Source organism: Stegostoma tigrinum, chromosome 36 (assembly GCF_030684315.1).
Source record: "Stegostoma tigrinum isolate sSteTig4 chromosome 36, sSteTig4.hap1, whole genome shotgun sequence".
Taxonomy (NCBI): domain Eukaryota; kingdom Metazoa; phylum Chordata; class Chondrichthyes; order Orectolobiformes; family Stegostomatidae; genus Stegostoma; species Stegostoma tigrinum.
The window spans coordinates 15,508,376-15,535,185 of record NC_081389.1 but is presented as its reverse complement, the minus strand read 5'-3'; the positions used below and the strand labels follow the sequence as shown (position 1 = coordinate 15,535,185).

Sequence of the window (26,810 nt, the reverse complement as noted above, 5' to 3'; positions counted from 1 at the left end):
TGGGCTGAATTAAATTTTTTTCCGGATACGTCATGCTGCAGTATTTGCATTCTTGTTCAAGTCGCAAATATAAGCTGATAAGGCGAATGAATGTAACAGGCTTTGTTACAAGATGAGGAAGACCCTTCACTCTACCAAGCTGGAGGCTGGAGGGAGGGGTGATGCAAATATTAAATTGGAAATGAGTTTTGAAAATTCCACTTGACACTTCCCATTTTGACCAAGGGACTTTGTTGAAGAATTACCGTACCATTCATATTGATTACTGTTGTCTGTGCTCCTGTGTCCAAGTAAAGCAGACAGTGATAAATACTGATGCCATGAATACCATATTCTTGAGTACATGGGGAGGGGTTGGAGACAAAAATAGGGGCAAGCTGTTTTAAGTGTTAATATTGTCTTGCTGTGTTGCAATTGCCATTTGAACTGGCAGCAATGAAAATGGGGGTGCTTTCTAACCTGGCATGAGATGGTGGGTCCCAGAAGTTGCTGGAGGATGTGAAACGGTTGCAACATCTATACTTTTTTTTGAGTCTGAAATTTACTCTCTCAGCCAGACATGTGGTCACACTTGACATTTATCTGCACTGCTTAATTTCAAGGTAGTTAGATGAGACCCGCCTACTCGTGACATTGGTGTCAGCCTTGACATTCGTTGTAGAACTCGCCTTTGGTTCGTTTCCATGCCCATCATACAATGTTCCAATAATGCGTCTTTGACAGTTGGAAGCAGGGAGCTGTCCAGCATTTCAGCTCTTGTGACGGGGAGGTAGCTCGTTTCAAGCCAATTGTGCTGTTCAATACCAAAGCAATACAGCGGAAGGCAAGCGCGAATTTGAAGGGTTAAGAGCTGCGGTTTGACGCGATTAGCAACACGTTATACGTCCATTTCCGAGCCCACCGGGCGCAGTTACTCATTCCAGTCTGGTTCTTGCCAATCTTCTGCAGCAGGCACCGCACTTGATGCCAAAGGTTGACAAGAGAAACTCTAGTCTTCCTCTGTAGGGCTGGTGAAATTTTTATTATATAAACACTGCATCAGGCTTGAGTGCTCTTTAGGGCTTTGCCTCTCTGTGCAGATGCTGATGTTTCCCATCGAAAGTTATGAATATTTATTGCATTAAAAAAAAATCAGGCAAGATTTTCATTCGTCAGTGGTGTGAACACTAGTATTAAAGAAGGGGCTCTTCACTGCCTGTTGACATGGATTGTTGATTCTACAATAGGTTTTCCATTCCCATTCTAATGTAGTTCCACAGGTTACTTCTGTACCAGTGGGAAATGCTGTATAAGTAGCACTTCCAATATCGGATTGCAAATATTTTTATCTTCGTATTTGCCTTTGAACACATTTATTTTTGTGTAGAAAACTGTTTTGTTTGTAATTAGTAGCAGTTTGGTTGCTCTGAGAGAGAGTTATACCTTTTTCAGATAATGATTTTCTTTATCTCTAGCTGTTGTGAAAAGGCAAAATTGCAATCCTGTCTTTTCGGGAGTAGTTAATAAATCATTAACCAATCCCCTATGAGGTTTCCACCTTTAAAAAGAAATTGAACAATTAATTCAGTACAGCATTTGCTATTTATTGAGTTGTACAAATGTATCCTGTGAAATTGTCCTTGGTACAATGGGAAGTTTCAATGGTGTAAGATTTCATTGCGGTGCACTTAATCTTAGTTGTTTTCAAACCTGTTAATGTCAAATTGCTTTTTTATTTTAAATAAGATCCTCCACTTTCTTAATGATTAAGGTTGTATTTAATTTTGAATGTTCCTTTGCTTATTTCTGAATGTAGTTTTCCGTATTTTGGCTTTGAATATACCTTGAAGCCTGCTGGTTTATTTTTTAAATATGTACTTTCATGGTTCTGGGCTTCACAATTGCTGTCACATTTGCTGTGGTTTTTCTGAGCTGTAAACCATAAAGAAACACACAGATACATAACTTCACTTGATGCTTGGAGCTTCCTGCATTTGTAGTCCCACTTGTGGTTTGTAAAGTCACCATTTAGCATTCTTCACTCTCCACTGTCCCCTCTTGGTTGTTTAACTCTCAATTCCACTAACAGGACGAAGAGGTTGCAGGATCACTCTTGACAGTCAGGAGGAGGGAGCGATACTGCGCAGTTGTTTTTGATACTCCAGCATCTCATTGCAGCCTTTTCGATGTAAAATATGCTCATGCTCTTCAAAAGAAATGCAGCCTCACTTCAGTTTTGCATAAAGAGCGAAGGAGCCCTTAGGCCCGGGACCAAATTATTGGTCAAATAGGAGGAGTGTACAAAAAAAGAGAGATAGCGACAGATGGTGAGGAACATGACTGAAGATAGGAGAGGGAACAGGTTAGAGATGCACAAGGGGCAAGAGTTCAAGGAATGCAGAGTTTTTGCTTGGAATTTGGAGTGGAGGAGGTCAGTCGAAAGGTAAACTAAGGAAAATCATCAGTTGTATCCTATGACTTAAGAAGTAGCTTGCTGCTGGGAAAGCTTTCATAGGATACCTGCACTGCAACATTTTGGACTATTCTTGACCATTGTGGGAGAAGCTTTGGAGTGAAGGTAGTGGATGACATATTTTTCATGAACTTGATTTGACATGTTTTGACTCACCTCTGGGGCAGGTGGGTTTATGACCCCAAGTCTCCCAGCTCAGGGCCAACTTCGCTATCACTGTGCCACAATAGCCTCAAATTTTAAACTCAAAGCACCTAGCATTTGCTCAAACCCACAATCCTGAGATAAAGTGTTGCAGGCCATACTGTCTGACCTAACCAGACCAGCAGGAGATAGCTGACAAAGTGTAGCTGATGATCCCTGGGACCTGGTGTTAACTCCAACCTGGATTAATGAAGATCTCCTTTTTACCATGAAAACTATGTTCCTCAAGAATCAAGTAGGTCCTAAACCCTTTAATCGAAGTTTTCAAAGATCTAATTCCAGATCAGGTTGTCTAGTATCGAATGACATTTGTATCTCTGCAGTCCAATAACCTGACAGATATAGATCAAGCTTTACATTGAAATAGAGTGTCCTGATCCAAACTTGGGGTAAACACACATTGTTGAGAGATTGTAAGATGGTACTTTACATTGTGTCTGGCTTGTTACTGTGACCAGAGATTATTTCACTCCAAAACTGAGCACAAAGGTGGGAAAATATTTGATTGCGTGAGATTGACTTCAAGCATACTTTGTGTTTATCCCAAGCCTGTCCAAACAGAGAAAGCTATGGAGGTAACACCTCAATTTTCTTTTCGCCTGAATTCTACTTCCTCTTCAAATCTTGGAATCAGTACTAATCTATACCCAACCTGTTCCAAATCCATTATGTATAATTACATTTCTTCTCTGCGTTGAACAAATCTTATCCTGGTATGGAGCATTGTGGATAAGAAATGTTTCATTTCAACACTAAAATTCCTCCTTCTTCCTAATTAAAATGCAATCTGTATGACAGTTTATCTTCCTTTGAAATTCCAAATGGATGAGAAATACAAGCTAAATGATGCAGTTAAAGTAACTGTATTGAAAGTGTTAATAGATACATTAAAAGATATCTTGTTTTCTTTATATAGTTTGAAAGGAAAAATGGGCTTTCTTTTCAATTCCATTGTGATCCATTTTGATGTATGATGCTTGAATTAATATAACTTTTTTTTTGACCTCTGCTCCCAGTTCTTTGCATCTGGCTTTATTTATTAATGAATACTACACTGGTGTTGCTAAAATATGGTTCATTCTGAGCAGTATTTTTAGATGTGCTTGATTTGAATTTTTTTTAACTGAGTATTTTTTCCCCACTGCATTTGAACTGGAATTAATAATGAATACACTTGACAAGCAGAGTATTAAACAGTTTGACCATAGCAAGTCTGCTTCTTGAACTGCCTCAGTGTTGGAGACTAGGACATTGATTTACCATGTTTCTTAGATGTAGAAAACTCCACAGTGATGCTGCAAATGGTATGAACAGATAGCAGCATTTATTCAGCAGCTGTGGGCTTTAAAGAGTTACGTGGACGAATATTTAAAGCAACTGTTGGATGGTGTTCATGGTTGGAGTGTGGATGACTTGATGTGTATCAAACCATACAAATAAACCCATGTTTTATTTTTCATGTCACTATGCCCAGCATACAAATGTATTTCCCTATTGGGCAGCTTGCTCATAAGCACTTATCTCCTCAAGTCCTTTTCTAGCCAGATGTTTGAGTTACCCAAGAGGCAGTGTTATAGTTGTCCCCTTGTGATATTTTGTTTCTGCTCTTCAGTTTCACTTTACACTCTGTACATGTTCCACATCCAAAACATTGCTCAACTGTAGTGGGGAAGTGTGAGGAAGAAGATGGGGCAGCAATGGGATGATTTGTTTTCTAGCTTCACCAACTTATGGAGGTTTCCTCCCATTCTCTTCTCTCTGGTGTTGGCTTATTGCAGTTTTGTTGTTGACTTTTTCTCCTACCACTCTTATGTGTGAACTCAGATTGTGAAGGTCAACTCAAACCTGACCCTCCTCTTCAACATCTTAGAGGATTGATCGGTAGTTGGTAGCAAGGGGAATTCTGGCTATTTGTTTTCTCTTGCTGTCTAATTCAGGAAAACCACATGCATGCTCCATGTTCCCACCACAAGACCAACCAAGACCAGTTAATGAAACATCATCACAGTGAAAAATCACACCCCCCAGTCCTTAGAGTTCAGTGTCACATTAGACAGTTGTAAGCTTTCATATTGTTAATCCAATTTATCGAGCAATTGACACATGCTTGGATTTAGCTTTGCAAAATAAGAACTTTCATTTAAAGAATTCTTTCCTGTCATGAAACATCCCAACACATATCACAAGAAGTTTTCATAGCAAAATATTACACTGAGCCATATGAGGTGCTGTGGGGACAAATGGCCACAAGCTTCAAAGAGGTGGGTTTTAAGGGGTATTTTAATGGAGGAAGTTGAGGTTTTAGGGAAGGTATTCCAGAGGTTTGGCCTTGGTAGCTAAAGTGGCAGAGTGATTAGAATGATACAAACTCAAGAGACTGGAGTTAGGTGAAACAAGGAAACAAAGAAACCTACAGCACAGGAACAGGCCCTTCGGCCCTCCAAGCCTGCGCCAATCAAGATCCTCTGTCTAACCTGTCATCTATTTTCTAACGGTCTGTGTCCATTTGCTCCCTGCCCATCCATGTACCTGTCCAAATATATCTTAAAAGACGCTAACATGTCTGCGTCCACCACCTCCGCTAGCAACGCGTTCCAGGCACCCATCACCCTCTGTGTAAAGAACTTTCCACGCATATCTCCCTTAAACTTTCCTCCTCTCACTTTGAACTCATGACCCCTAGTAATTGAGTCCCCCACTCTGGGAAAAAGCTTTTTGCTATCCACCCTGTCTATACCCCTCATGATTTTGTAGGCCTCAATCAGGTTCCCCCTGACTGAGTGTTTGAATTTCAGAGGGTTGTGGGGCTGAAGGATTGTGTAGAGATAATGTAGAGATAAGTAGTTGCAAGGTTGGGGGATTTGGCAATAAGTTGGAGTACTTTACAATCAAGTTGTTACTTCATTTAGAGCCTCGTCAAGTGTGTGGTCAGCGCATGGGTGGGTTGGGGAGAGTGAATGATATCCAGTGTGGATGAGGGCATGGCAGACAATGGCTGGGATAAGGACAAATATATCCTCTCCAGAGCATAGTATGAAGGACGACCACCACATGCACATGGGAATACAGGCAACAAAGGGATGAATGAAGCATTCTGCAGTGGATAAACTGAGGACAGAGTCAGGCGATGTCATGGATGATGAAGCACCGAATCTCAGTACCCTCAAGATTTGATTTATTTGAGCTTTGTTCCACCTGCGCATTTATTTTGTACATTTTTTACATGCAGTCAAAATGTAGCTCTTAAGTCTTATTCTTTGTGCATTAGTCAATAATAAAATAACACCTTCAGCTGATCTGCTCTTTGGTTTGTTTAAATACCTTTTCATTTATTACTGTGCATTTTGAAGTTTGACTTTAATTCAATCTGTATTCGTACTGTCGAGCTTTGTACTTTTAGACAAAGTCTGCTGCTATGACCTTTGCAGTATGACATGTGTAAGTATTATTAATTTGATCATAGTGCTTGCAAATACAGTGGTTTGATTGGTTGGCTGCTGTTCATTTAATCTCTATTGAGGACATGTTGTGCCTTATACTTTAGCGTCCGACAGTCTCAACTAATCTCCTCTCCAGTGCGCTGCTGCCGAATTGAGTTCTGTTGTTGGTTTTTCGTCTAGGCCCAATTTAAAGCTCTGACACCTAATATACATATCATAAGGGGCAGATCTTTATCTCTCATTTTCTTTCCCTCTCTCTCTCTTTCTCTTTCACTCTTATTTTTTCTTTTCTTTTTCCACTCTTTCTTTCTCTTTCTCTTCATATTTTTCTTTCTCTTTATTTTCCTCTCTCTTTTCTCTTGCTTTCTGCATCTTTCTCTTTTTCTCTCATTCTTTCTCTCTCTGTCTCTCTCTTTCTCTTTTCTCTTTTTCTCTCTATTTTTCTCTCATCCTTCCTCTCTTCTTTCTCTCACTCCCTCTGTTTTTCTCTCTTTCTCTGTCTGTGTCTTTCTCTTTCTCTCTACTTTTTTTTCCTCTGTGTTTCTTTCCTCCTCTCTCTATCTCTCACTTTCTTTCTTTCTCTCAGCTCTCTCACTCTCCTCCTCTCCCATCTTACTTTCCTTTCTTTCTATGTTCTGTCTTTTATGTGCCTGTGGTTCTCCTGTTTTTCTTACCCTTCTCTTTTTTTAAATGCTATTCTCACTTGCCTTCCACCTAATGTCTCTCATGTATACCCTTCACAGTATATAATGAAATTCCATGCTCTGACAGAAGCATTTGTCCCCAGGATTTTCAATTGTGGATAACTCATTTCTCCCTTCAGTTTCCCCTTTCTCATTCAACCTGACATTTTCAAAACTCAATGTAGGTAAAACCTAATCTCTCCTCCTCATTTTAGTTCATTTTTTGTGGAACCTCGGCGCTGCTTTGCAGCTAAAGATCTTTGAGTCTTCAGCTAGGTTCTCCAATCAAACACAAAGGGAAAATAATGCAGTGAATTCAGAAAGAAAGACTGGGTATTAACAAAGGACAATCTTTGCATTCTAACCAGGCGTTGACAGTAACCCAAATACTTCTGCACACTTTCTATCTTGTGAGCACAGGACTATCTGAGCAAACAAATGGAAGTGACAGCGATTACTGCCTTTGTGAGGGTTGCTTGTAGACTGTAAGTTGTCAAGTAGCTGGTTCGACTATGTCACTCGGTTATTAGCTCTGGCCAAGAATGCAAAGCAGAGCATACATCACTTGTAACAATTACATCTCTTTCATGGGAGCGGCTCTTAAGATGCTGTGGTAATGTCTCTACCTCTGGGCCAGGAAGCTTGAGAACAAGTTGCGCCTGCTCCAGATGTGTGTCATCACAAATCTGAACAGGCTGAGTCAAATAACTACCTCACTGTGGTGTAGTGATAATGTTGCCCCACAGGTAATCCAGCAGGCAAGGCTATGGCTCTGAGGACATCAGGGTGGCTGCTGAAATTTAAATCTATTAATAAAATGTGGAATACAAGGCCAGTCTTCGCAATGCTGACAACTTTTGACTGCGGTTCAAAAACCCTTCCGGTTCTCAAACATCCTAAAGGAAAAGACATCGACTGGCCTTACTCGGTCTGGCCTCCATGTGACTCCAGACCCACAGCAACGGGGTTGACTATGAGCTGCTCTCTGGAATGACCCAGCAACCCATTCAGTTCAAGGGAAATTAGGGATGGGCAACAAATGCTGGCCTCACCAGTGATACAAACATCCCACCGAAGAATTTTTAAAAAACAAAGAAGCTTTGGTGTCTGTGTAAGGGGAGAGTGTTGCGCAACTGTTCTGTCTGTGGGTGCCCCATCAGTGTGAACTTTCAAAAATATTCAGAGTCCTGATAAGATTACTCACAGGAGTATTCACCCAGAGTAACAACATGCTAGTGATGAGCCCAATTCTATTGGTCAGCATATAGAATGAGGAGCTTGCTCCATGATCATTTGGACTTTGATGTAGGGTAGCAGTAAGGTGGGGAAGTGTGGAAGAGATAGTGAAATTAATTGTCATTCTCCTATACTGTGGATGAGGCTATTTGACGAGGTTGACTGCACCCAAACAATTTTAATGGACTCTCCTCCTTCCCTACTGCATGCGTGATGCATACAGCAGTTGAAGACAGGGTGTATGGCACTCTTCCATCAAAATTACACTTGCCTTTGAAACCCTGCACTTTGCCATTTACACAGCCCAGGTGGCAATTGCTGGTGCTCCCATTCCAATCCTGGAGAGTTCACAACCCTTCCTGCGTGGTCGCTTTCCTGCAGAGGGGTCAGAGCCTGGATTGGCGAGTTTCAGCCCAACACATTGTTCAATGGTTTTGTTTTGCAAGCAGCAAAAATAGACCATCTCGGAGAAATGTAGTACATGCGGGAAGTAATCGCTCTCAACTGTCCGTCCCATTCACACTAACAATGATGTACACAGAGTGTGGCACCCACTAATAATGATTTACACTGAATAGCGAACGCTGTAATGCCAGGTTTTATACTAAAGAATGATCTTGCAACTTACATTAAACAGCTGTAACTGCGCATAAAATTCAATGAATGGCAGAAGCAAAATTATAATGATTTTAGCATAAATAAGGCGAAGTGATTTACAGGCAAGCCATTGTTGCTAATAGGCAGCAATTGCAAAGAGATGGTGAGATATGAGGATGCGTAATAACTGTCTCCAGCACTGGGGGACGATGGAAGCTGAAAGGCCATGTTTTAACCTGCTGAAATTCTCGACAACCTTCCAATCTTAACTGTTAAGAGGATTGGAAATGGAAGCTGTGCTTTTTGTCGGGTGGCAGTTAAATATCCAATTCAGTGGAAGAGGAGTAAAGGCCTTCACGTTGTCAATGGCCCTGTGTTCATTTTCTCTTGCCTGTTTGCTGGGGAATTGAAGCAAGCTCACTGTGTGTGTGTGTGTGTGTGTGTGTGTGTGTGTGTGTCTGTGTGTGTGTGTGTGTGTGTATCTGTTTTTGCCAGCAATTTTAACAGTCAGTTAAATTAACAGGACCTTAAATGTTCACCTTGACAGTAATTTTGTTTTTAATTAAGAAACAACATTGAATGATTGGCATGCTCGCAGATTGAAATGTGAAAATGAATTTGATAGCTTTTTTTTAATGGCAGATGTCCTTCTGGATCTCACTCTTTTTCCCTGCGATTAAGAAAAGTAGCTGCATGATGTTTAGGGGCTCCACACCTCTTCCCTGGGACTATAAAGACTTGCAGTTAAAAAAACAAAATTACCTCCATTGAAGAGGGAATAATAGACAGTTCAGAGGTAGCTACAATCTTGAAGTGATCATTAATTTTGCTTACCTTCTGCTGGTTCACGGTGTCTTGCTGTGCGGGTTTGATTTGAAGGAAGAAAGTTTGATTCTGATTAATATTGTATTCTGTTTTTATGTATATTTTATGTACTTTTCAGTTTATGAGAAAATTGTTTCCCCTTCCCTCTTCGGTGACTCAGTAGTTTGCATGGTTGCCTCACAGCGGGAGGGATCTGAGTTCGATTCCACCCCTGGGCGACTGAAGTGCGGAGTCTGTACGTCAGGGGATCTGCAGGCGTGGTGGATTAGCCCTGGTTACAGAGATAGGATAGGTCTGGGTGAGATGCTCTTTGGAGGATCAGTATGGACCCATTGGGCCGAATGCTCTGCTTCTGCACTATAGGGATTCTATAATTCTTCTTTGTCACGCCCCCCCCCACCCCACTCTCCCATCATCATTCAGTGGATCTATTCCAGGGGAAGGTGTCCTTGTTGTTATAATTCACTCAGGCAGTTTGAAAGGTGGCAGCAACATGCACTTTTAAATGTATGGCTTCAGGTAGGGGTGGTGGAGGCTCTGATGTCCTTTCTATCACATGGGCTGACCAGGGATCCCTCCTGATCTTCGTGCCTGCCGTTGCCGTGTAAAGACAAAGTTACCAGAGTCCCGGAGGACTGCTGTCTCCGTAGAGAGAGATGACCGGTGGTGAGTTTCATGTGGGGTGGTCACCTTGCCTCTGGTGAGGGGAGACGTTGAGAAGGCAGGGCCTTCAAGTTAACGTCAGCGGGTGCAGGAATTGAACCTGTGTAAGTTAGCATCGCCCTGAATTGCAAGCCAGCTGTCCAGCCAACTGTTCGCAGTATTGGAAGGCTGATACTGAACCTGCACTGGCCATCCTTAACCCCCCACCGATCAGGTACTGCTTGAACCCAGACCTTCTGGGTGGGAGGCAGGGCCAGTATGCATGACTCCAGAAAACCTCTGAGCCCTGTGCACGAGGTTCAAGTAGACCTGTCTTAAATAAAAATACTAATTTTCCCTGACGGGTCTTGCTTTGCATGTTGATCTTCAACTTTCCTATTAGTGAGATCTCTTTCTGTTTCTCCCTCGCGAGTTTACAGGGCTGCATTTTGACATAGGGCTTTATAGACAGCAGGAGCACCTCTGAACTTGCATAATAGAACGAGAGAAGCAAGCTTCTCCACATTTTGTTGGTACTTATTTGGTTAGGATAAAGGAACTGGACTCCCTCTGTTGGTTGGTCTCACGAAAGGTTGAAGTCACAATTAATGCAAAAAGCGAAACACTACGCCTGCTGGAAATCTGTTGTTCTTGTGCAGGTGTATACGCACAAATCAGATTTCTTTTTCAAATTTTATTTCTTCTGGCATTAAGCACCTCTCGAGAGCAGGAGGAGGAATTTGGAGCAGGCACATTGGCCGAGAACAACGGCAGTCATTATGCCTGTTCTGGAAAGTGCGCTGCGAGAGTCTGAGTGAATAATTAGAACGCTATTGACTGTGGAAATAAACAATAAATGCCTACTTTGGGAGTCCTGTCATTACCTTTCCAACCCACAGCAGGGGAAAAATTGTGCCCTTCAAGGAGAGTCCAATTGTCACAGGCACATTTTGAAAATTTATGGGACCAATTTATTTAGCTAACTCTGGGAAATATTGATTTTTATTTAGGGAAATAATTAAATATTTATTTTCACTTTGTTAAGCTCTGGAGGTCAAAATCCACATAAAACCGTACAAGAAATCAATAGATTAGTTTGCAGGCCATAATATTTAATTTTGCTTTGATAAATATTTGGCCACTTCTAGTTGCTGTTAATACTTGTAGAAACTTAACATTTAGAAAAGGACGAATGGCAATTTAAATGAATGATTCAGTTGCACAAAGAAAGGAAGTGCAATCATCTGCTACAGTATGTGTTTGTTTTCTTCCTCTGGCTTTCTGACTTAGTTTTTGCTCTGCAAAGTATAAGCTGGTATTGACTGCTGTGTCCATTCTTTGCTGTCATCCACGAGGGATTTTGAATTGATGATGTTATCTATCTGTGCTAGCAACAAATAGCTTTAGGGGTGTTTCCATGGCTATATTTACCTTGGAGACAATTGCAAGAGAGTTCCTGTTGAAACATTCTGGTCTCTCAGAACTCACAGATTGATTTGCCAACAAGTCATAAGGAGAGTCCAGGAGTTTAAAAATACAACTCTGGGAAGTCACCAGATTCCACTGGAAGATGCAAACTAATTTTAGAATGAGGACAGCCCATAAAATCCAGATTTGCTCGAAGTTCAGAAATGTAGATGAGCACATATTAGACCGAGATCCTGACTTCCCCCTTATGTGTTTTTTTAATGGGATGAATGTTTTTTTTAATATGTATTCACAGCATGAGAGAATTGCTGGCCAGACCAGCATTTATTGCCCAGACAGCAGTTTAATAGTCAGCCACATTGCTGTAAGTCTTGAGTCACATATACACCAGAATCAGCTACGAATAGCAGTTTCCATCCCTAAAAGGCATTAGATAGCCAACTTTTTTGTGACAATTAATAGTAGTTGAGACTAATTTTACAGATATCATACTCTTAGTGAATCCGATGGATTTTTGCAACAATTGACAATGGATTTCTGGCCATCATTGGATTTTCAACCAGATTTTTAAAATTGAACTCAAAATCCACGATCTGCTATGATGGAATTTAAACCCAGGTTCCCACAACAATACCTGGGTGTCTGGATTAAGAATCTAGCGAAAATACCACTAGGCATCACTTTCCCTTGTATTCTGAAGAGCCAACACCTCTCTCGCGAAGTGGGGTAGAATGACTTCTCCCTGGCATCCTGGCCATAATTATCCCTCAATAAAGATCAAAAGTAAATTATTTGGTTGTTATCACATTGCTGTTTGCGTGAGATTGCTGTGTGCAAGTTAGAGGTTCTTTACAACGGTGAATGAAATTCAGAAGTCTCCCCGGACTGAAAAACACATTGGGGAGCTATGGAAATGAAAGCCTTTCAGAATTTTTTTTCCCCCTGTGTGATATGATTCTCTTTAGTCCCCAGTCTATTGGAAAAGTTTCTGTGGTGCAGTGGGTAACACACCTTGAGTCCCTCTCTGAGACTTACAAAAAAGCCAGGATTATCAACCTATAAATCCATTCCCGTGCACATCAATAACGAAAGTTGTAGAAACTCGGCAGGTCTGGCGGTATCTGTGCAGAGGAAGCAGAGTTAACATTTGGTGTCTTTTGACCCTTCTTTGGAACTATGCGGGAGAAGTGCCTGGTTTGTTGTGTGAAGGACACCACAGTGGAGTTGTTTATCATCACTGTGTAAATTGCCAAAATGTAAAGGCGCATTTTGCCAAAGTCACCTGGCCTCTTTGACTGACTGGTCATCTCAGTGGCTCAATGGCCAATGTGTATCTGATTGATGCCAACAGCTCAGGGTTCAATCCCACCCACCCCCAGCTGCGTGGCATGAGAAATGTGGTTGCCGATCCATGCCGTACAGTGCTATGGCTGGGATTGTATTCAGGGAATTCCTGAAGATAATGGTTTGACCCTGGCCTGCAATGTTTTGACTGGCTATGCTAGCTGTCCATGTGACAAAAGTGGAAGACTTGCCGGCAGAGTTATCATCTTCTGGCTTAACCTTTTATGTTCACTCAGGTTCTAGGAGGTAGCAATTCAGAGTGGAAACTCTCTGGTTGAATTTTCATTTCCGTGAAATTGTTTATTGTATATTTCAGGTCCATGTGAAGATGATTCTAGTTTCTACAGAAACAGGACTATTATTCACAATGCTTTGAAATATCTGTTCCATCCCTGGCTTTTTACAGCTTTGTTTTATTTTTCTGAGTCCACAACCAGACTTCAACTAAGCACACAACAAACTTCAAAAGGCAACAGTCTCATAAAATTAAAACAGAACACTTGAACATCATGCCTGCCTGGCAAGAGTTGGACCAAAAGATCTGGGAATGGAATGAGCCATTTAGCCCAATAAGTCTGCTCTGCTTTTCAATGAGAATATGATTGATTTGATCATCCTGAGCTCCACTTTCTTTGCCACTTTCCATGTAACCTCGATACTGATTAAAAATTTGTCTATCTCAGCCTTGAATATATTGAACAACTTAACCTTGACAGCCCTCTGCTGTAAAGAATTCCAGATTTATTAGCCTCTGAGGGGGAAAAAGAGTCCTCCTCCTCTCTGTTTTAAAATGGGCGACCCTTCATCCACAGATTATACCCTCTGGCCTTGGGCTGTCTTGCAAGGGGAAACAACCGCTTTGTGAACTCCCTTAAGAATCTTGTAATTTTCAGTAAAGTCATCTCTCATTCTTTTAATCTCCGAGTATAGGTCCAACTTACTCAACCACTGCCTATAAAAGCAATTCCTCAATTTGCAGGATTGAACTTTTGGAGTTGTTCCCAGAGACATGAAATACATTCAACAATCCTGGTCCCTACCTTTGGTTGCTTAATGGGCACATATTTGCAGCCCCATGGAAAACAAACAGGTCCTTAATTAGTTGACCGAATGGCGCTCACAATTCAAGCAAAACCAGCCTTTTTGTTTCATTTTCAATATTTTTACAGTTAATGAATGTTCAAAGGAAATAGGAACATTTATTCTCTCTGTGATTTTTCTCCTGGGCTGCTCATTGCAATGTCCTGGTGATTAATCTTTTAATTCTCAGAGACTCTAAGACAACGCTAGAGGGTTGGTAACCCTATCTACATCCCAGAGCCATTCAGGCTAATTATAACTCTCCAAGTGCCACCCCAGCTAACTGAGCATATCAGGCAATCCACCTGAGACCTTTCTAGTCTATATGGATCTGTGCCATATTTGCTAGAATTCAGTAACTACATGATGAATAGCATATACTGGAAATATTAATTAAAATTAATTTTTAAACTTGTAATACCACACAAGCAAAAATCACTTGGTAAATTCTATTAGAAAAGCTTAACAGTGAAAGTTGAGCATGTAAAGTTTGAACTTTCAAGGCATTGCCTGAAGGATATATTTAGTAATGTCAAAACAAACCCCAGGAAATGATTGGATAAAAGAGACATACACTAGGACAGGGTTTTGACACATCTCTCCTTGGTCAGAGTGATTGCCTTTCTGGGCTAACCCCCCACCCACCCCCAAAAAGGGAGAATTCACTTATTAAACCCTTAAAGCAAGTTAACTGCAAACATGGCTTCAGTTATTGAAATCCTTGGCCTCAATCTTTCCTGTGATCCTAGTTGATCTCAATCTCTAAAGCTGCCTGCAACAAGCCTGATTCTCCCTTTTGTGCCAAATAGTAATTTTCTCCTCAATGACTGAATGCTCTTCTAAATGAGTCTGATAGGTAAACTTTCTCTTGTCTCCAATATCTTTCTCTTGCTTTCCCTTTCTCTCCCTTTCCTATCTGATTTTCTCTTGACTTTTATTTTGTCTTTCTCTCTCTTCCTCTTGCATGCTGTTTTCTTATTTTTTTTCTTCACTTTCGTCACTGTTTTTGTTCCTTTTTTTTCTCTTTCCCCATGTGTGCCCTCTCTCTCCCTTACCTATCTCTTCCCACACATTCTCTGCAACTCTCTCTCTGACTTCTTGGGTGTTCAGGTCCATTGTTCCCTGAAGGTGACAATGCAGGTCAATAGGGTGGTCAAGAAGGCATATGGCATGCTTTCCTTCATTGGGCGGGGTATTGAGTACAAGAGTTGGCAGGTCATGTTGCAGTTGTATAGGACTTTGGTTCGGCCATATTTGGAGTATTGTGTACAGCTCTGGTTGCCACATTACCAAAAGGATGTGGATTCTTTGGAGAGGGTACAGAGGAGGTTCACCAGGATGTTGCCTGGTATGGAGGGTGCTTGTTATTAAGAGAAGTTGAATAGATTAGGATTATTTTCATTAGAAAGACGGAGATTGAGGAGGGACCTGATTGAGGTCTACAAAATCATAAGGGTTATTGGCAGGGTGGATAGCAAAATGCTTCCCCCTCCCCCCCCCCAGAGGGGGGGGGGGGGGACTCAGTTACTAGGGGTCATGAGTTCAAAGTGAGAGGAGGAAAGTTTAAGGGAGATATGCGTGGCAAGTTCTCTACACAGAGGGTGGAGGGTGCCTGGAACATGTTGCCAGCGGAGGTGGTAGACGCAGACACGTTAGCGTCTTTTAAGATATATCTGGACAGGTACATGGATGGGCAGGGAGCAAATGGACACAGACCGTTAGAAAATAGATGACAGGTTAGACAGAGGATCTTGATCGGCGCAGGCTTGGAGGGCCGAAGGGCCTGTTCCTGTTCTGTAGCTTTCTTTGTTCTTTGTTTCCTTGTTTCCTTGTTTTCCGGCAAGTGCTTTCATTTATCCTCCTCTCTCTCTGTCTCCCTCCCTCTCTCCATGTGCTGTCTCTCTCTATTTCATGAGTTTTCGCTCTCTTCCCGTGTGTCCTTTCTCTCTCTGCCTCTCGCCCCATGTGCTCTCTCTCCCCACAACATGTTCTCTTTCTCTGTCTTCACTCATACTATCTTTCTGTGTTCTCTCTCTCTCCCCAACTCCTCCTGTTCCCTCCTGTGCTCTCATTCTTTCCCTTCTCTTCTATTGTGAGCCCTCTCCATTTCTTCCCTCGCATGATCATGCTCTGTTTCTTCCCTCGTGCACTCACTCTTCTCTTTATTGTCTCTCTCTCTCTCTCTCTCTCTCCCCTTTTCTTTTGGTCTCTACCCACTTCCCTTTCCTCCTTCCTCTTCTTGATATATCTCCCCCTTGTGCTCTTTCTCTGTCCCCATGCCTTTTCTCAATCTCTCTCTCTCTTTCTTTCCATCTCACAGTCTCCTCCTCTGTACCTGCTTTCTCTTCCCCTGCACATGGTCCTGCTTCTCTCCATTCCTACCTCTATCTTCTGAGTAACCTTTTCAAAAAAAAATTTTCAGTAGTATTATCGAACAGTTTTCATTTGACAGGGCGTCTTTCTCAGATAAAAACGAGCAATAAAGAAAGTCGTTTCAGAGATAGTAGGAACTGCAGATGCTGGAGAATCTGAGATAACAAGATGTAGAGCTGGATGAACACTGCAGGCCAAGCAGCATCAGAGGAGCAGGAAAGCTGACGTTTCAGGCCAGACCCTCCTCCTTCTAGGGCCTAGGCCTGAAACATCAGCTTGCCTGCTCCTCTGATGCTGCTTGGCCTGCAGTGTTCATCCAGGTCTACACCTTGTTATCTCAAATAAATAAAGCTCTTCCTTTTTCTGCACCATCAGTGTTGATGTTGGGACTGATTGCATTGTCTCCCATTCAAACTCCTCACTCACAAGGCCTCAGCAGTGTGCCATTCTTTGCCTATCATTGTAGTCCTTTTTTCCTGCATTCTAGTATGTTTTAAACTCTGGGCATGACTACTAATCTATCCTATTTCAATTCATCTCAGCCACCTCATTTTGACTTAGCAACCATCCCTCACTTTGCTTGGCTTCAAAACAAAAAATGTTAAAATCCTGATAATTAATAAAAGCCTGGCCTTCAAATGTTCCACATTATGAATCAATATGACATGTGTTCTCGTCTAAGTTTTCTGTTTGTTTTTAATATATACGAGGATCTGCAATTTAATGTGACTGGTAGGGCATTCCACTAAGAAGCAGGGGAGTTTGGATTTGACAATAAATGTGCAGTTGAGATTTTGAATTGTTTGAACACTACAATTTCAATGAGCACAGCATCACTTGTTAAAATTTGAAAAGTTAGCAGTAAGTAATTCAGTTTTGGGATTTCCTTTGATGAAATCTATGCCTGTCTTTACGAGACCTGAATTTTTTTTTTAAACATTGTAGAGCTGCATCTCTGAGGTACCTCCTCTCACTCATTCATTTTGCTAGCATATGTATTTCTGTAAAGTTAAAACAAAATCATGTAGCCCATTCAGGGCAATATTTTCGAATCTGTCTGTACACAATTAATTCCACCTGCTTTTTCTCCAGCTCTGTTGGTTTTGCTTTTGTGTCAGATGCATCATCTTTTCAATTTTGGTGTTATTTTTATCCCTTCTTTGTTAATCCCATTCTGCATCAAAGACTGTCTCCAGAGTGCTAACTCTAAGTACATATGTCTTTCAATGGAGAGGCTGGAGGAAATGAAATACAAGCGCAGATCAGACCTGGAGCATCACTTTCCCACCTTCCACTCAAGGCCAATTTGCATTTCCTTCACTGGCAGAGATCAGTTTTTTGTGTTATTGGTCACAGGACGTGGACGTCATTGGCCACGCCAATATTTATTGCTCATCGTTAATTGCCCAGAGTTGAGAGTCAACCACGTTGCTGTGGGTCTGGAGTCACATGTAGGCCAGACCAGATAAGGATACTAGTTTCCTTCCATAAAGGACATGAATGAACCAGACGGGCTTTCCCCAACAATTTCATGATCATCACGAGAATCTTAATTCCAGATTCTTATTGAATTCAGATTCCACCATCTGCCATGGCAGGATTTGCACCCAAGACCTAAGAACATTACCTGGATCTCTGGTATGGTGATAATAACAATCGGCCATCACCTCTCCTTGTATCTTGAAGAGCCAATGGCATGGTCTTGAAGAAGATTTCTCCCTGGCATCCTGGCCTATGCTTGTCCATCAAGCAAGATCAAAAATAAATTAGTTTTTTCCCACAACATTACCTGGGTCTCTGAATTAGTAGCCTAGTGATAGAACCACTAGGCTATTACCTCTCCAGTGGGATATAACTTGGAAACAACCAAGAATGGTAATGTTGTGGCAATATTTCACAGTGTGCAGCGCTACTCAAGATGAATTGACTCATGGGGCGCTTGGTACTTCATCATGTGAGAGGTTTTAAATCGATTAGACATTATGACCCAGACTTTGGTTGTCAATGGCGTGACTGTAATTTTACTTAGAGGCTTTTTTTGACTGCCCTCAGTTTCCGTAAACCTACGCTGAAGTATTGAATAAAATAAAATTTCTGTGGATGCCAGAAATCTGAAATAAAAACAAAGTGCTGGAGAAACTCAGCAAGTCTGGTGATATCTTTGGAGAGAGAAACAGAGTTAACATTTTGAATCTACCATAACTCTTCAGAACTCTGAAGTAGAATCATATTGGATTTGAAACAGAAGCTCGATTTCTCTCTCTCTATTTGATGTTCAATTTCTCCAGCACTTTCTGTTATTTCTGAAGTTTTGAGTATCCGTACAGGCGATCACCAATTTATAAACATCTGACCTGCAAACGCATACACTTACAAGCAAGATCTCATATTACTATTGATTTTAAGGATCTGACACAAGAATGTTCACACGTACTTGCAACCAAATATTTTACAAAGACTGAAAGAGCTGCAGACTCTGGAAATCAGGAACAAAGGCAGAAATTGCTGGAAAAACTGAGGAGCTCTGGTAGCACCTGTGGAGAGAAATCAGAGTTAACCTTTTGGCTCCAGTGACCCTTCTTTAGAATGATCACCTTCTTCGGTTCTGAAAAAGGATCACTGAGCCCAAAAAGTTAACTGTGATTTCTCTCCACAGATGCTGCTAGACCTGCTGACTTTTCCAGCAATTTTTGCCTTTGGTACCAAATATATTTTCTTGTACTGTATTGCTTTCTGACTTGCGTACAAATCAACTTATAAACATGCTCAGGAATGGAATCCATTTCTAACTTGGGGATCTCCTGCACTTCTTTCTTATAAGATTTGTTAAACCTATTTTCCTAATCAACCAGCTCAGCAATGTTTTAGAGATAGCAGGAACTGCAGATTCTGGAGAATCTGAGATAACAAAGTGCGGAGCTAGACGAACATAACAGGCCAAGCAGCATCAGAGGAGCAGGAAGGCTGAGGTTTCGGGCCTAGACCCTTCTTCAGAAATAATTTCTGAAGGTGGCTCTAGGTCCTAAACGTTAGCAGTCCTGCTCCTCTGATGCTGCTTGGCCTGCTGTGTTCACCCAGCTCTGCACCTTGTTAGCTCAGCAATGTTATTACACATCTCTGGAGCATCTGAGACTTGAAGCTAGACCTCCCAGTCTAGGGGTAGGGATGCTACCACTGCACCACTGAGGCCTCAACTAGTTTCTTACATGCTGCCTATTTAGGGATTCACAGATGTTTGTTTAAATATTGATTCAGACCTGTGCTATTCAGCAATTGGCAAAAAACAGTCCTTTGAGAGATTGTTTTAAACAGAATTACCTAAAATTATCTGCTTAACAATAAAACCCGAAGACCTGGAAATACACCTTTTGCCTCCATCTATCTAGAATTTCTATTGACCTAGTATTCATTGAGCAATCTATCCAACCAATATATTGATTGATGTAGCAACGAGCACATTGATTGCTCTTCTAATAGATCCATCTAAGTTGAAAAGAATGTTAGAAATTGAGGTAGATCATCAAGATTAGGGGCAATTTTTTAAATTGAGAGGAGAGAGAGGTTTTAGAAAAGACATGAGGGGCACAAGTGTTTCCCCAGAGGGTGGTTTGTGTCTGCAGTGAACTTCCTGATAAAGAGGTCGATGTGGGTACAACATTTAAAAGACCATTGGCTAAGTAAATGAATAGGAAATGTTTGGAGGGATATGGGCCATGAGTGAGCAGGTGGGACTAGTTTAGTTTGGGATTATGTTGCACAGGTTGGACTGAAGGGTCAATTTCAATGCCATACGCCTCTGAGTCTATGAACATTAATAACATGATTGGCTTTACATGGTATATCATGAACAAAACACGAAATGGAGTAAAGTATTCCTGTTAATGAATTCCTAGGAAAAGATACATTGGTATAGAAGATTAACTTTTGATGTTTGTGAAGAGAAAGAGCATTGCAGATGACGCATGTCGAAATTGGGAGGAACACGCCAAGTAAACTGACAAAATGGATTTAATTTTGCACATTACCTTTAACAGTAATCTCTGAATATGTTTTCTGGCCAAACAGTGTAGCAGAGCAATGATCAGTGTAATCTGTAAATACGAAGATGCATAAATAAACCCAATGGAACAAACTTGGATGAGATTGTGACCAATATGTATGTAGTCTTGACAGACAGCCTAAGTATAGCCTGGTTCCTGAGACAGAAGGAAAGAAAAGAAAAACTTGCCTTTATACAACACCTTTCACAACTGCCATATTACAGCCAGTGAAGCACTTTTGAAGAGAAGTTGCTGCCATGTCATGGGAATCCCCACCAGTTTGTACATAGGGAAGAGTGGGAAGAAGAACAGGTTAGGGAGGCGGGGACAATCTGGGCTGGTTTTGGGATGCAATGGGGGGAGGGAGATTTTGAAGCTTGCGAAATCCACATTGATACCATTGAGCTGCAGGGTTCCTAAGCGGAATATGAGTTGCTGTTCCTGCAACCTTCGGGAGGTATCGTTACGGCACTGCAGGAGGCCCAGGATGGACATGTTGTCTAAGGAATGTGAGGGGGAGTTAAAATGGTTTGCCACTGGGAAGTTCAGTTGTTTATTGCAAACTGAGCGTAGGTATTCTGCAAAGCTGTCCTCAAGCCTCCGCTTGGTTTCCCCAATGTAGAGGTAGCCACACCGGGTACAGCGGATGCAGTATACCACATTAGCAGATGTGCAGGTGAACATCTGATTGATGTGGAAAGTCATCTTGAGGCCTGCGTTGGGAGTGAGGGAGGAGGTGTGAGGGCAAGTGTAGCACTTCCTGCGGTTGCAGGGGTAAGTGCCGGGTGTGATGGGATTGGATGGGAGTGTGGAGCGGACAAGGGAGTCATGGAGAGAGTGGTCTCTCCGGAAGGCAGACAAGGGTGGGGATGGAAAAATGTCTTTGGTGGTGGGGTCAGATTGTAGATGGCGGAAGTGTTGGAGGATGATGCGTTGTATCCGGAGGTTGGTGGGGTGGTGTGTGAGGACGAGGGGGATTTTCTTTTGGCGGTTATTGTGGGGACGGGGTGTGAGGGATGAGTGGCGGGAAATGCGGGATTTTTCTCCCTGCCTGTTTTGTGCAATTGTTTCAGACAGACTTAAAACCTCTTGACTTTTGGGGCTCGACCTTCCTTGCCTCCTAAAGTGGTCAGAAGGAACATCTACCATTGGAAGAAGAGCAGAGAACTTGGTCTGACCTGCTTGTTGTTCCTCATCAGGATCATCAGAAAATCACAATATGCTCACATACCCCTCTGCCACTGTGGGATCTTGCTATGCACATTTTGGCTGCTTGTTTTCTGCATTATAGGATAACTACAGTTCAAATGGGAAATCTCATTCACTGCCTCAGGTATATGCAGATTTTTTATTTCCGCCACCTACTTTACTCCTTATTACTATTTTTATTTCCCTTCACAGGGGCTAATCTGTTTATTTCGAGCAGTGTTGTTGCTTTTGGTAATGACATGCAGAGGAACTTCATGGTGACACATTTGTGTTTCTATGTACCCTACTCCACTGCATCATTCCATTGCAAATGTATCACAATGCCTCACAACGTATTTGTTATACTTAAATAAATACCTGTGCAGAGTTCCAACACTGAGCTAAATTTTACACTGGAAGATACTTTGCGGAGGCAGCGAGAGAAAAGTGATACTCACCACATTTGCACAGAGACCAGAAAGCTCTTTGATGTGTATGGGATGTTGAATCCCATAGCATTTTCTTTGTTGGTAGCGCTCATGCCTCTGAGGAATCAAATCATTGGTTCACATCGCGCTCCAGAGATTTGAAGGTTTGCATGGTACTGCTGTCCAGTACTGAGGGAGTGCTGCATTGTCAGAAGAATGATTTCTCCCATGACACTTTAAATCCAGGGCCATTTCAACTGTCTCTCATAGAGTCACAGAGATATACAGCATGGAAATAGACCCTTTGGGTAAACTGATCCACACCGACCAGATATCCCAAAATTAAATCTAGTCCCATTCGCCAACATTTGACCCGTACCTCTCTAAACCCTTTCCATTCAGGTACTCATCAAGATGCCTTTTAAATGTCGTAGTTGTCCATGTCTCCGTCACTTCCTCTGGCAGCTCATTCCACTCTCAGTTGGCCAGAGGAGATCCTGGGGCATTATATCAAAAGAAGAAATGGGGTGTTAGCTTCAAACATTCCAGCTAATGTGTACCCCTTAAAACCCCTAAAATAAATAATCCAATTTTTGTGTTACACTTGCTGTTTCTGGGATCCTGCTGTGTACAAATTGGCTACCAATCTGCCATGCAATGAGGATGACTTTGCAAGAGATGTTTCATCAGGTGTGGAACACTTTGAAATAACCCATGGATGTGAAAGGATGCTATACAAATGCAAGCCTTTTAGCTTCTAGAAGAAGAAAGCTCGCATCAACCTGTGACACATAATTAAGTGCATTTTCTGAGTGAATCCTATTCTGCTGGTCACACTGACTTTCTCTTCGCAAGGACCATCATCTGAGACAATCTTGACAAAGTATACCTTATGGTGATAATGAAGCTGCCATATAGAAACGTTGAGCAGGTGGTATGGGGGATGGGCACAGGGTAGCAGGTGTGGGGAATGGATTCAAAGCTTAGGGACCACCTCAGGAGATGGATAAACCTACTCTTTCAGCGAATAAACACAGCTTTAGTCCACTGCTGTCCAATTCTCCCATCACAAATCTCCTGGAAAGAAAGTTCATGACGTCAAGCCCATTAGATTACTATCGAACTCGTACTGTGACTGAACTTGGCAACCACACCATGGCAAAACCCTTGCTTATGTTCCTTGAGAATAAGTTATTTTAAGATTAGCTGTACTTTGCTGTCCAGAACTAAGCTCCGCCTGCTATTAATCGTGACTAATTGTCGCTTGGTTTTGAATTGCTTTTTGTCAGATATATGTTCGATTTAAGAAGGAATTAAAGGTGAAACCAATAACTTGCTAATTGATTATGTGTTGTGTGAATTAAAGGGAGGACCAGAATTCAGATTTACTCAGGTCTCCTTTATTAATCAGATTGCCTTTGGGCACATCTTATCAACCCAGGGTATTGCTCTAAATTTCATTGTTGCAAATAGTGCTGTACATTTGGCTTTCCCAAACAATCAGGCGTGCACTCTCTGCAAATATTGCCACATTCCACTCCATAATAATTTCTTAAAGATAATTTCAACACTCCAAGGGAAATATTAGCAAATTTGGGCTAGATTTACGCAGTTGGGTTCTACTCCCATTTACCAGGATAATTCTGGGTAGGGGAGTGGGACGTCTCGTAGATTCTTGACAGTGCAGATAGAGGCCATTTGGCCCATCAGGTCTGCACCAGACCCCTGCAGAGCATCCCACCCAACCCATAGCTCCACTCAGTCCCATTTAGCCCATGTTTAATGGTTAATCCACCTAACCTCCATATTCCTGGACACTATTTAAGGTTTAAGCAAAGATCTGTAGCTTGGGTTCTGGGTGAGGTTGTTGACATGCTCGCTGAACTGGCTTGTTTTCATTCTTCAGTTTTTGATTTCCTCCTGACGCTCGGCAGTTCTGAGGAACTCTGAAGAAGTAGTTACGAATTAGAATTTATGAAGCATCACGGATGCAACTGTGAAGTTGCGGTGTACAATTGGTGCACAATGATTAGAAGTGTCAGCCAGACGGGTTTCTCCAAGTTTTCTTTGATGTTGGAAGGAAGTATCTCTCTGCATGTTGAAAACCAAGCACAGAAAGAGAACGGTCAACATCCTCTGAATGTGGAACAAAAATAGGCCATTTGGCCTTCTCTCCTGGCCCAACATTCAATAAGATTGTGGTTGTTCTGAATTTAACCTCAACTGTACATTCCTGCATATCCACAATAATGTCTCATTCCCTCGGTCATCAAGAATCTATCTACCTCTGCCTTAAAAATATTTAAAGATTATACAATCACTGCCTGTTGAGCAAGTGAATCCCAAAGACTCCCAAACCTCTGAGAGAGAAAAAAGTGTTTCCTCATCTCTGTCCTATTTAGGAACTCTTTTTTTAAAAAAAACTATAATCTTGCCAACTAGAACCATCTGTTTTAATTTCCCATCTTTGTTCTTCCTCCAAGTCACTTTACTGTATTCTCACTTGTCAAGCTCTTGTCAAATTCCCTTTTGATCGGGTCCCTGAAACATAAGTGATGAATGGATTTGATTGAAGTTTCCAAAGTATTAATGGGAGAAAGTAGGGTCAACGAGGAGAAATCATTCAGAGTCATAGAGTCAACAGCACAGAAACAGACCCTTTGGTCCAACTCATCCATACTGATAAAGTTTCACAAACTGAACTAATCCCACTTACCTGCATTTGTCCCATAACCTTCTAAACCTCTCCTATTTACATACCTGTTCAAATTACTTTTAAACAGTGTAACTGTATCTACATCTACCACTTCCTTCTGACAGTTCATTCCACATGTGAACTATTCTCTGTGTAAAAAAAAATGTCCAACAAATCCCTTTGAAATCTTCTGCCTCTCACCTTGAAATTATGCCCTCTAGTTTTGGACTCCCCCACCCCTATGAAATGACCTTGGCTATTCACCCTATCTGCGCTCCTCACTATTTTATAAACCTCTGTATGGTCCCCACTACACACCAGGGAAAAATGTTCCCAGCATATCCAGTTTCTCCTTATAACTCAAACGCTACTGTTCCGGTAACATCCTTGTTAATCTTCTCTACACCCACACCAATTTAACAATATCTTTCCTGTAGCAGCACAACCAGAACAGTATGCAGTATTCCAAAAATGGCCTCACCAACTTTCTGTACAACTGCAACATGACTTCCACAACATAGTGTGGGGGTGAAGGATGTCTAGCACTTGGTGGTAGACTGCAAAATTTCAAATCAGACATCTCGAAAGTGACAGAATCACAGAGATAGATAACAAAGTGTGGAGCTGGATGAACACAGCAGGCCAAGCAGCATCTCAGGAGCACCTGAGATGCTGCTTGGCCTGCTGTGTTCGTCCAGCTCCACACTTGTTATCTTGGATTCTCCAGCATCTGCAGTTCCCATTATCTCGAATCACAGAGATAGTATGGCACAGAGGAGGCACCACCTCTTCAAATGAGCGTCATTACCCAGTGCCAATATCCTGCTTTGTCTAAAATCTTTGTACATTATTGATGTTTGAACTGTTCTCCATAGAAGAGGAGACTTGTTAGAGGGTTTCCAAAACACAAGCAGGCTGGATAGAGTGGATAAGGATAAACTGTTCCTGTTCACAAGAGAAACAAGAATAAGCAGTGCATTCCACACCCGAACAATTTTTTTGTGTGAGAAGTATTTTCTCACATCACACTTGCTCCTTTTGCAAATCACTCCAAATCTATACCCCCATATTCTTGTTTCTCTTGTGAACAGGAACAGTTTATCCTTATCCACTCTATCCAGCCTGCTTGTGTTTTGGAAACCCTCTAACAAGTCTCCTCTTCTATGGAGAACAGTTCAAACATCAAACTATCCTCACAACTGATGCTTCTCCTTGCTGGAACCATTCCTGTAAATGGCACTTACACTTTCCCCCCATTGTGTTTGCATCCTTTCTATTATACGGTGCCCAGCACTCATAAATGTTTGTACAAAGGCATGTTTGGAAGCTGTCCCCTCAAAATGGCATTGATGACAGATCGATTCTTTGTTTAAAGTAGTTATTGACAGAATTTTGTTCATCAAAGGTTTTGCAGGATTTGGGGAAAGGATCCTCACCTGGAATTCAAATCAAGCAGTGGCCCAGTGGTTAGCAATGCTGCTTAACAGTGCTAGGGACCCAGGTTTGATTCTACCCTCGGGCGACAGTCTGTGTGGAGTTTGCTCATTCTCCCCGTGTCTGTGTAGGTTTCCTCTGGGCGTTCCTGTTTCCTCCCATATTCCAAGGATGTGCAGGTTAGGGTGGATTGGCCATGCTAAATTGCCCATAATGTTCAGAGATGTGGAGATTAGGTGGAGTGTCAGGGGATGGGTCTGGGTGGGATGCTCTGAGGGTTGGTCTGGGCATGTTGGGCCGAAGGACCTGTTTCCACACTCTAGGGATTCAATGATCTATAACCAATTGTAATCGTATTTGTTTGAGGGGGTAGTTGGTTAACTCAATTGGCTGGACAAACAGTTTATGATGCAGGGTCTTCCCATCAGCATGGGCTCAATTCCCATAATGACTGAAGTCACAATGAAGGACTCTCCTTCTCAACGTCTCCCCTTGCCGAACAATGGTGACTCTCGGGTTAAACCATCAGTGGTCATCTCTCTGAGAAACAAGCCCTGTCATCCTCTAGGACTGTGATGACTTTATTGAAGAGTCAAGCAAACTCAAGGGGTTAAATGCCTTCTCCTGCTCCTACTCTGTATGTTTACCAATGGAATTATTGTGGAAATTGGCCGAGGCCTCATTAACTGTCAGGAAAGACTCAGGGGGCTAAACGTCCTCC

At 41.9% G+C, this 26,810-nt stretch overlaps 1 protein-coding gene across 5 annotated transcripts in view; it reads left to right on the top strand.

The window, feature by feature from the left end:
- The window catches only part of celf6 (CUGBP Elav-like family member 6), an 889,174-nt gene that overhangs the window by 3,355 nt on the left and 859,009 nt on the right, over window positions 1–26,810 (top strand). The window lies entirely within an intron of this gene.